Source organism: Rhagoletis zephyria, unplaced genomic scaffold (genome assembly GCF_001687245.7).
Source record: "Rhagoletis zephyria isolate East Lansing unplaced genomic scaffold, Rhagoletis_zephyria_1.1 Rzeph_scaffold_01196, whole genome shotgun sequence".
Lineage (NCBI taxonomy): Eukaryota > Metazoa > Arthropoda > Insecta > Diptera > Tephritidae > Rhagoletis > Rhagoletis zephyria.
This window is the reverse complement of record NW_016158280.1, coordinates 96,033-104,838: the sequence shown is the minus strand read 5'-3', so window position 1 is coordinate 104,838 and position 8,806 is coordinate 96,033. Positions and strand designations below refer to the sequence as shown.

Genomic DNA, 8,806 nt, shown 5'->3' with positions numbered 1-8,806 from the left:
TAAATTTGTAGAAGTTGATTTGCCCTTGCAAAATCATTGCATGTTGACTATATGAAATTGTAGAAGAGATGGAATGCGTCAACTGATTTGTTATAATTGCTTCAAATAGTTTAGGAACTGCAGAAAGCTTAGCTATTCCCCGGTAGTTCTCCACTGAAGATCTGCTACCGCTTTTATGTAACGGGGTTATGAACGATTCCTTCCATATAGTTGGAAAAACGCCCTCTTTAAGAGATAAATTAAATATCGCTGTTAACGGCTCATAGAGATAATCAGAACAATTTATAAGAATACAAGTAGGGATCTGGTCAGGACCATAACTGAAGGACTGCTTTAAGGGATTCAGATAAACTACTACATCATCGGGAGATATTACTGGGATATTTATTGAGTTCATTGGACATAGTTTAAAAGGATAGTCAATGTTAGCATGTGAGTTAATGGAATAATTGGATTTAAAAAACTGAGCGAACATGTTAGAAATTGTTTGATTATCACTAGAGACGGTATATTGATACTTCATGGCGGAAGGAAACCCACGTACATTTCGTTTGGAGTTTACGAAGTCATAAAATGATCTGGGGTTATATATTATACGCCGTTTGATTTTACACAAGTAAGCTTTATAACACTTTTTGTTTAATTCAAAAAACTTATGACGCAAAAGTGAGTATTTTACATAGTATGAGTGTAAACCGGTTTTTTTGTGTAATCTAAAATAACGCGAATTTCTATTTTTCAAATTTTTTAGTTCTTTAGTGAACCATAACTGTGTTTGCTCTTCAGGAACATACATGCGTTTAGGCACATGCTTTTCAAATAATTTATGTAAAGTAAAGTTAAAAAGTGCAACGCTTTGTTCAATATTTTCTTTAAATGCAGGCCACGACAATTTAGACAGTTCTTTGTTAAGCATTTTAAAGTTAGCGAAGCAACATTTGGTTCGTATGCTTGGGTGCTTGGGTACTGCAATTTTGACCATCACTTATAACTTCGTAAGATACCTCCATAGCAGGGTGGTAGACATCTTCGGGCAAAACTAGTGGATCACACTTATTTACAACGGACTTAGATGCATCATCAACATAAACAAGATCTAATACTTTACCAAACTTATTGTGAAGTACATTAACCTGAGTTAGGCAGAGTTCAGCCATCTCCTCTAAAAATACGTTGTTGCACGCACTAGACGCGAAAGGTACGATATCATTGTTAGTCAGTAAATTAACTGATTTGAGTAAAGATATGAGTCGTGAATACACCAATGTGTCAGATCGGGGAGGGATATAGCATAGAGCTAAGTAAATAGACCCTTTTCCAGCCTGTACACGAATGCATTTGAACTCTACTGAATCAATGTGTGGAAGACTAACTTCTTCAGATGGTATTGAAGAGTCTACAGCGAAGAGTACGCCACCGCCGATTCTGTCCTCCCTATCTTGTCTATAGATATGATAATTATTTGGAAGAATCTCTGAATTGAAAATGTGAGGTTTCAGCCAAGTTTCAGTAAAAGAAAGAATATTATAATTACATTCAAGGCCTTTAAAGTATAAGTTCGTTAATTTAGTATTTAAGCCTCTTACATTTTGGTAATAAATACTTAAAGCAGATTTAATAATTAGTTTTTTGATTCAGTGTTATGACGGGGAATATTAGCTAAGTTATTTACTTTTTTGGGCCTATATTCGAATTCACGAACGAAAGCTCCGGGGGGCCAAAAAGAACTACTAAGCAGCGCATTAAAATTATCTAAATTTACGTCAATTTTAAATGAAGCAATATTTCTTTCGTAATTAAAATTAAATTTTCTGATGCTTAAGTCGACAGTTGTAATTTTTGATGAGATGTAAAGCTTTATATCGTCTTCGGTAGTGTCTCTCGAAAATCTAGAAACAAAGATTGACTTCTTTGGCGGAACCACAACTAGTTTCCTCGTATCAGACTGGACTACCGGTGGAGGGGGTTGAGTTTCTGCGTTAGTAGTTGAGGATAGGGAAGGCGGTGGAGGCTTTGAAGATGATGCCACCACTTCAATGGGGGAAGGGGAAGATACTTCAGGCTCTTTATTATCCGAAGCAGATTTCGTTGCACGGTCTTTTGAGGCTGAGGATTCTGATGCTGGAGGACACGGAGAGGATAAATTAATTAAGTCCGTCGGAAGATTATTCTGACGTGCAACGGCAGCAATTTCCTTAGATGGACTATGAAGACGCTTACGTTTAGACACACGGATATCCTTAACAGATTGCAAGGTATCTAAGCATTTGAATGATTTAAACATATTTTCATAATGCTTAAATTTTTCTGTCAGTACCGACAATTCTCTTCCTATTTCTATAAAACCATTTCTGGTTTGCCTAAATAGCTTGAAAAGATCAACTTCGGTTGACCTGCACTTTACGCAAGACCAGCGAAGGCCCTTGCCATCATTAATAGCGTCCAGAATTCTTCCCGTCAAACCAGCACATTTCAGATGGTAAATACCATCACACAGCCAGCACGATAAGTAGTGTTCAGAATCGCTTTTAATTTGGCAAGTATCAAGATCACACTTCATATTGAAATATTTATGTAATACACTCGTTAATAAAAGACAAACAAAATAAATTATAACAATTAAGGAGCTGATGTAAATAGCTTTAAATAAATGTAGCTAACAGTTTGAGTGTCACTGTAATTATGACACTTAATAAACGCAACACAAACAGCTGTGACAAGAATTACTAGAAGAAGTAAACAAAAAAGAGTAGAACAAATGTGCAAAAACAAAATGAATTCAGTTAACTACAAAGGATACAACAACAATGATAGCAACAAATGACTCGGCAAAATTAGAATGTGTGCTAGTGAAATTTAATTAAATTTATTTAAATGAATAAAAAAACCACTGAAAATCGGGACTTAATCGGTACAAATATGAAAAATCGGGACACTTATACGTCCCGATTTTTAAAAAATATTCAGCGGAACAATTTTCTCAAAATCGGCACTGTCCGCCAACGAATGGTCACCGTACTTATAAACCAGTTGGGTCCTTGTCCAGGAAACTCAGCTTTACATAAACGAAACAAAGCATGTAAGACTGAAATGTTGCCGATATTTGCAGCCATATATTCTTTCCTCACATATTGGAAGGATGTCAGTTCATCGGCAAGATCATAAGCCTCTGGTGTATGTCTTCGCTCAGAGTGCCATCAACGCTTCACCACAACAATACTCTCAATTTGACTACATATCCCAGTTCAGAATTTATCTAGACTATCTTAAGGGAGAAGGGACGCGGCTGACGCTCTCTCCAGGATCAGTCAACTATCCTGAGCGTCGAGAGGATTCAGCAGGAGCAGCGAGGTGATGAAGAGTTTCAGCTCCTGCAACCCCTATCCATCGACGGCAAATTCATAATCTTTCGCGACATATCCTTTCGTGTGGTGAGGCCTTTCATCCTCAAACACCTACGACGAGAAGCATTAGACACTGTACATGGGATGTCCCATCACTGTGGCCGAGCCACGGATCGCGCGTTTAAGAAATTCATTTGGCCTGCCATCAATAAGGATGCGCTGGCGTTGTCTCGTAACTGCATTTCATGGCAGTTATCCAAGATTTTGTGTCACAAACGTCTCATGCTCAAGCACATTGACATATCCGATTGCAGATTCAACCATGTGCACCTCCAGTTCATCGAACTTTCAGTAGTCGACCAATTCAGGTGCTGTCTAACATTATGGGCAGGTTTTCCATTTGGCCAGTTGCTGTTCCTCTGAAGGATATAACAGCTGATACTATGTGCACTGCACAGTGTGCAACACCTAACCAGTGTGAGCAGATGATCACATAAAGCGAGGTTTAAACAAGTAAGAAAGTCTAAGTTCGGGCGGAGCCGAACATTAAATACCCGGCGCAAGTATTAAATATATGTTTCTTCACCTTTCCGATTGGCCGATTGGCGATTTTAAAAATTGTGTAATATTCTTATTTTTCGTCAAAAAGTTATTGTAAATATCAATTTTGCGTGAATTATCTTCAATAGTTACTAAAATATCGCAGTTTTCGTATTTCTGGAAATTACCGTTATATGGGAAGTGGGCGTGGTTACAGTCCGATTTCGCCCAGGTTCAATACCAACCTACCTTGGATTAAGGGAAACCTACATACCAAATTTCGTTGAGATATCTCAATTTTTGCTCGAGTTATCGTGTACACAGACGGACGGACAGGCGGACATGGCTTAATCGATTTCTTTTTTCATCCTGATCATTTATGTATACATTTGTCTATATCTATCTCGATTCGTTTTGGCTGTTACAAACAACCGTTATGTGAATAAAATTAATATACCCTTGTGCACAAGTGCGCTCGGGTATAAAAAACGGTTAGATAAAGTTATAGTTAAGTGAGAGGGGAGACCGGTATGCCTGCATACATAGTGGGTAAACACTGTGGCCAATGGCATCATCTACCACCTCTGCATGATTGTAAATAATTCAGAGTCCGCAAAAGACTCCTGGAGCATTGTCCGAAGGATGTATCAGACTAGGCCGAGCATACTTTTAACTGCCATCAAATTGTAACTTGAGAATATTTTATAACATGACCGCTGAGAAGTGCATATGCAAAAAATTTATAATACAAAATCACTTCTTTTACGTTAATAACGGCTACATTACTTCAAGCTATGCAAATTGGAGTTAAATTTATGATACGACAAACCAAAAAAAAATTGCGAATAGGAATATGGTTGTTTTTTGAATCAGAGTGCACTAGTAATACTCCAACAAATCAATTGTTTCAAAAATACAGTTTAAAGCAAATGTCGTAGTCAGGGCTGTAAAATGATTGAATCAACATAATCTGCATTCACTCGGCATTCCTTTCAAAATGTTGATTGGTGGTTTGTATAAATAAAAACCTCATTCCTGAGTGGCTTAAAATATTTGAAAAAAAACTGTGTTTTGTTATTGAATGGTAAATTTCTATTCAGTATAGAATGTGAATTTCCAGCAGCATTCGCACTCACACATGATTGTATATTTAGAATGAATGCACACTTTTTTTACCATTCAGTACCAATAATTTATTCCCAGGGTTGATATATTTTATACTTTAAAGTTTAAACATATCTGGAATTGAAAAAAAAAACAAATATTTTATTTCAACGTATATGTACTTACTAGCTTATACCCGCGGGTTTCACCCCACGTTTTTATGCAAATATGTAAAATAATTTAATGATTTTATATTTTATTTCTGTGCACATTTCATTATAGCTCGTTATTTTTTAAGCGAGTTAAGGTATTTAGGCCGTTTAAAACAATGAAATTATAAAATCTCATCTGCGCGCTAGGCATACGAAAGATATCAATCCCTCTAAGTTTACTTTAAAATGGTTCCAGTAATACGACGCGCGAACGTGTAACCTTCTTGGAGGTGCCAAGGCGGGTTCTAATATTTCCAACTCAAATTTTGTAACCTGGCCTTGATAAAATACCACTTCTCATTACTGCAAATGCCTCAAGAGAGCTTTAGATTATAAGGCCGAACCCGGCTCTCCCTTTTCCATTAAATGAATTCTTTTCTGTCAGTACGGCACTTATAGAATAAATCTCCATAACAAATTTAAAATACTTCCAGAGATTTTCTATACTTCCAGAGATAGGCGACATGCCTCCTTTTTTAATAACTCATATTTTTTCCATGAGCAATTGATAAATTTTGTATACACAACTCCATACCAAGTTCCAGTGTTCTTCCACAAACACTTCCAGGGATATGTGGCAAGAAAAAGTCAATTTGTACAGGAAGTGCCTCGCCCCTTTTTCTTCTAACCCTAATCTCCTTCCATGAATTTAGAATTGATTTTACATACCCCAGTACCAAGTCCCAGTACTCTACCATGAACACCTCTAGAGATAAGCAGTATAAAACAGTAAATTTGTACGGCAGGAACCATGTCCCCTTTTCGAATAACGCAAATTCTTCTCCATGAGTATGGAATTAATTTTGTATACACATCTCGGTGCAAAGTTCCAGTCCAGCAATAAACACCTCCCGAGATATGCAGCATAGAAAAATCAATTTGATGAGAGTTGCCACACCACCTTTTCCAATAACTCTCTCGCTGGCTGCGATTACGATTAATTAATTTTAAACATTAATCGTTAATCCAATTAAAAAATTAAAATTTGTTTAAGTTGTCTAGTTTGTCCGAATTTGAAACCAAACACCCGTTATAATAATTATTTTGTGCTTTACGCTTATAAAAAGCACATGATATAAAAAAATTATAATTATTTTTATTAGTAATACATAAACTGGGAACTTTTACAAATCTAGTTTGTAAAACGTTTGTTGGTATACACACCAAATTGCTCAGATTGATGAGGAAACCCGACTTAGCCATATCGGATTAACTTGCTTTGTGTGCACAGGAAAATTCCAGCATAAATTAATTAATCACCAAATATACTTGATCAAATTAAGAGTTAATGATTAAAATTTAATTTTTTTAATCGCGGTTACGAATTACTGTTTAGTCAGCTTAAAATTAATCATGATTAACTATAATCAGATTGAATTTAATCGAATTAACTAATTGATTAAAACATCAATCGATTATTGCCAACATTGATTTCACATACATATCACTATACCATGTTCCAGTTCTCTCCCACAAATACTTCCAGAGATATGTATGTAATATGAAATTTTCAATTTGTATGGGAGGGGTCTTGAGTTATCGGACTTACTTTTAGTCTAAGACCATCCTTCCGAAATCCGTAGTAAGTGTACCAAATTTCGTTCTGATCGGGAAACTGGTTAAGGAAGTAGCCTATTTTTCAATCCAGGTCATAAACCATCTGTGAGCAAAATTTAATTTTCAAATAGGTGGCATTTCTTAAAAAAGTAGCCTATTTCCTAACCTAGGCCATAAGCTATCTCTGCGCGAAATTTCATGCAAATCTGTTCAGTCGTTTCCGCGTATTAATTTAATTAAACTTTTTTAACACGTGGCAACTCTTCATAAGCTATCTGCTTGCAAAATTTCATGCAAATCCGTTCAGACTTCTCCGCGTATTAATCTAATTAAACTTTTTTAGCAGGTGGCAACTCTTAAAAAAAGTAGCCTATTTCCCAATCTAGGTCATAAGCTATCTGTGTGAAAACTTCCATGCAAATCAGTTCACTCCATTCCGCTTATTAATTAAATTAAACATTTCTAACAGGTGGCAACTCTTAAAAAATAGTAGCCTACTTTCCAACCTAGGTCATAAGCTATCTGTGTGCAAAATTTCATGCAAATCCGTTCAGTCGTTTCCGCGTATTAATTTAATTAAACTTTTTTAACAGGTGGCAACTCTTAAGAAAAGTAGCCTATTTTCCAATCTAAGTCATAAGCTATCTGTGTGAAAACTTTCATGCAAATCCATTCAGACGTTCCCGCAAATTATATAAAATAAACTTTTTTAACAGGTGGCAACTCTTCCAAAAAATTAGCTTATTTTACACTGTAGATCATAAGCTAGGTATCTGCTTTCAAAATTTTCTGCAAATCTATTCAGTCGTTTCCGCGTATTAATTTAATTAAACTTTTTTAACAGGTGGCAACTCTTAAGAAAAGTAGCCTATTTTCCAATCTAAGTCATAAGCTATCTGTGTGAAAACTTTCATGCAAATCCATTCAGACGTTCCCGCAAATTATATAAAATAAACTTTTTTAACAGGTGGCAACTCTTCCAAAAAATTAGCTTATTTTACACTGTAGATCATAAGCTAGGTATCTGCTTTCAAAATTTTCTGCAAATCTATTCAGTCGTTTCCGCGTATTAATTTAATTAAACTTTTTTAACAGGTGGCAACTCTTAAGAAAAGTAGCCTATTTTCCAATCTAAGTCATAAGCTATCTGTGTGCAAATTTTCATGCAAATTCATTCAGTCGTTCCCGCATATTAAATAAATTAAACTTTTTAACAGGTGGCAACTCTTAAAAAAATAGCCTATTAACCAATCTGGCCCATAAGCTACTTGCAAACAAAAGTTGATGCAAATCCGTTCAGTCGTTTCCACGTGATGATTTCCCAAACATCCAAACATACAAACTTTCACATTTATAATATTAGTAAGATAGTAAGATGTATATAAGTTTTCTGTCACTAACCCAAAGCCAATGACTCGTGCAATATTATTCCAAAGCAACTTATCGCAACCGTAGAGCAAAAAGGAGACATCTTGATACATATGTATATACATCATCGATTGTAGACATTTTTCGCAGAAAAATATACAAAATTTATTTATCACAATTTGTTTATACTTAATATTTTTTTCACAGTTTACACTTATCCAGATAGCCAAAACAAAAAATGTAAATATGCTTATTTGACATTTTGTTTGAATGTATTGGTTGAAATTTTTTCACATTTGTCATTTTCGTTAACCCGAATGAAATCCAATTCTAAATATTTTTAGTGAAAAATATTTTCAAGTCACATAAAATAAAATAATGAGAAAAACAAAATTCCAAGCAAAACAAGCGTGAAGCAATAATGACCGGATGTAGTTCCTACATAAGTCAAACCGTGCTCCGAACACAACTTTGAGTGGGCTAACTTTGTAAAATGGTCCCATCGATTAGGCGGTAAAACAAGTATTATTTAGCTTAAGGTAGAACTCTAATTTTCAAATAAACGAAATTTGTATATATTTGTTCAGTTGCTTATTCACATTTGATAGAGGATAATGCATGGATTAACGCAAATAAAGACGGTTGATGCAGATAAGCGAGCGCGTTTGTTAACCGTATAAA

General features: G+C 35.3%; 1 long non-coding RNA gene across 1 annotated transcript; it reads left to right on the top strand.

Moving 5' to 3' along the window:
- The first annotated feature begins 7,300 nt into the window (after positions 1-7,300).
- LOC108363127 (uncharacterized) lies at positions 7,301-7,776 on the top strand. The gene is made up of 3 exons (XR_001847566.1): positions 7,301-7,350; positions 7,474-7,601; positions 7,725-7,776. It is a non-coding gene; the product is annotated as an uncharacterized LOC108363127 (long non-coding RNA).
- The last annotated feature ends 1,030 nt before the right edge of the window (positions 7,777-8,806 follow it).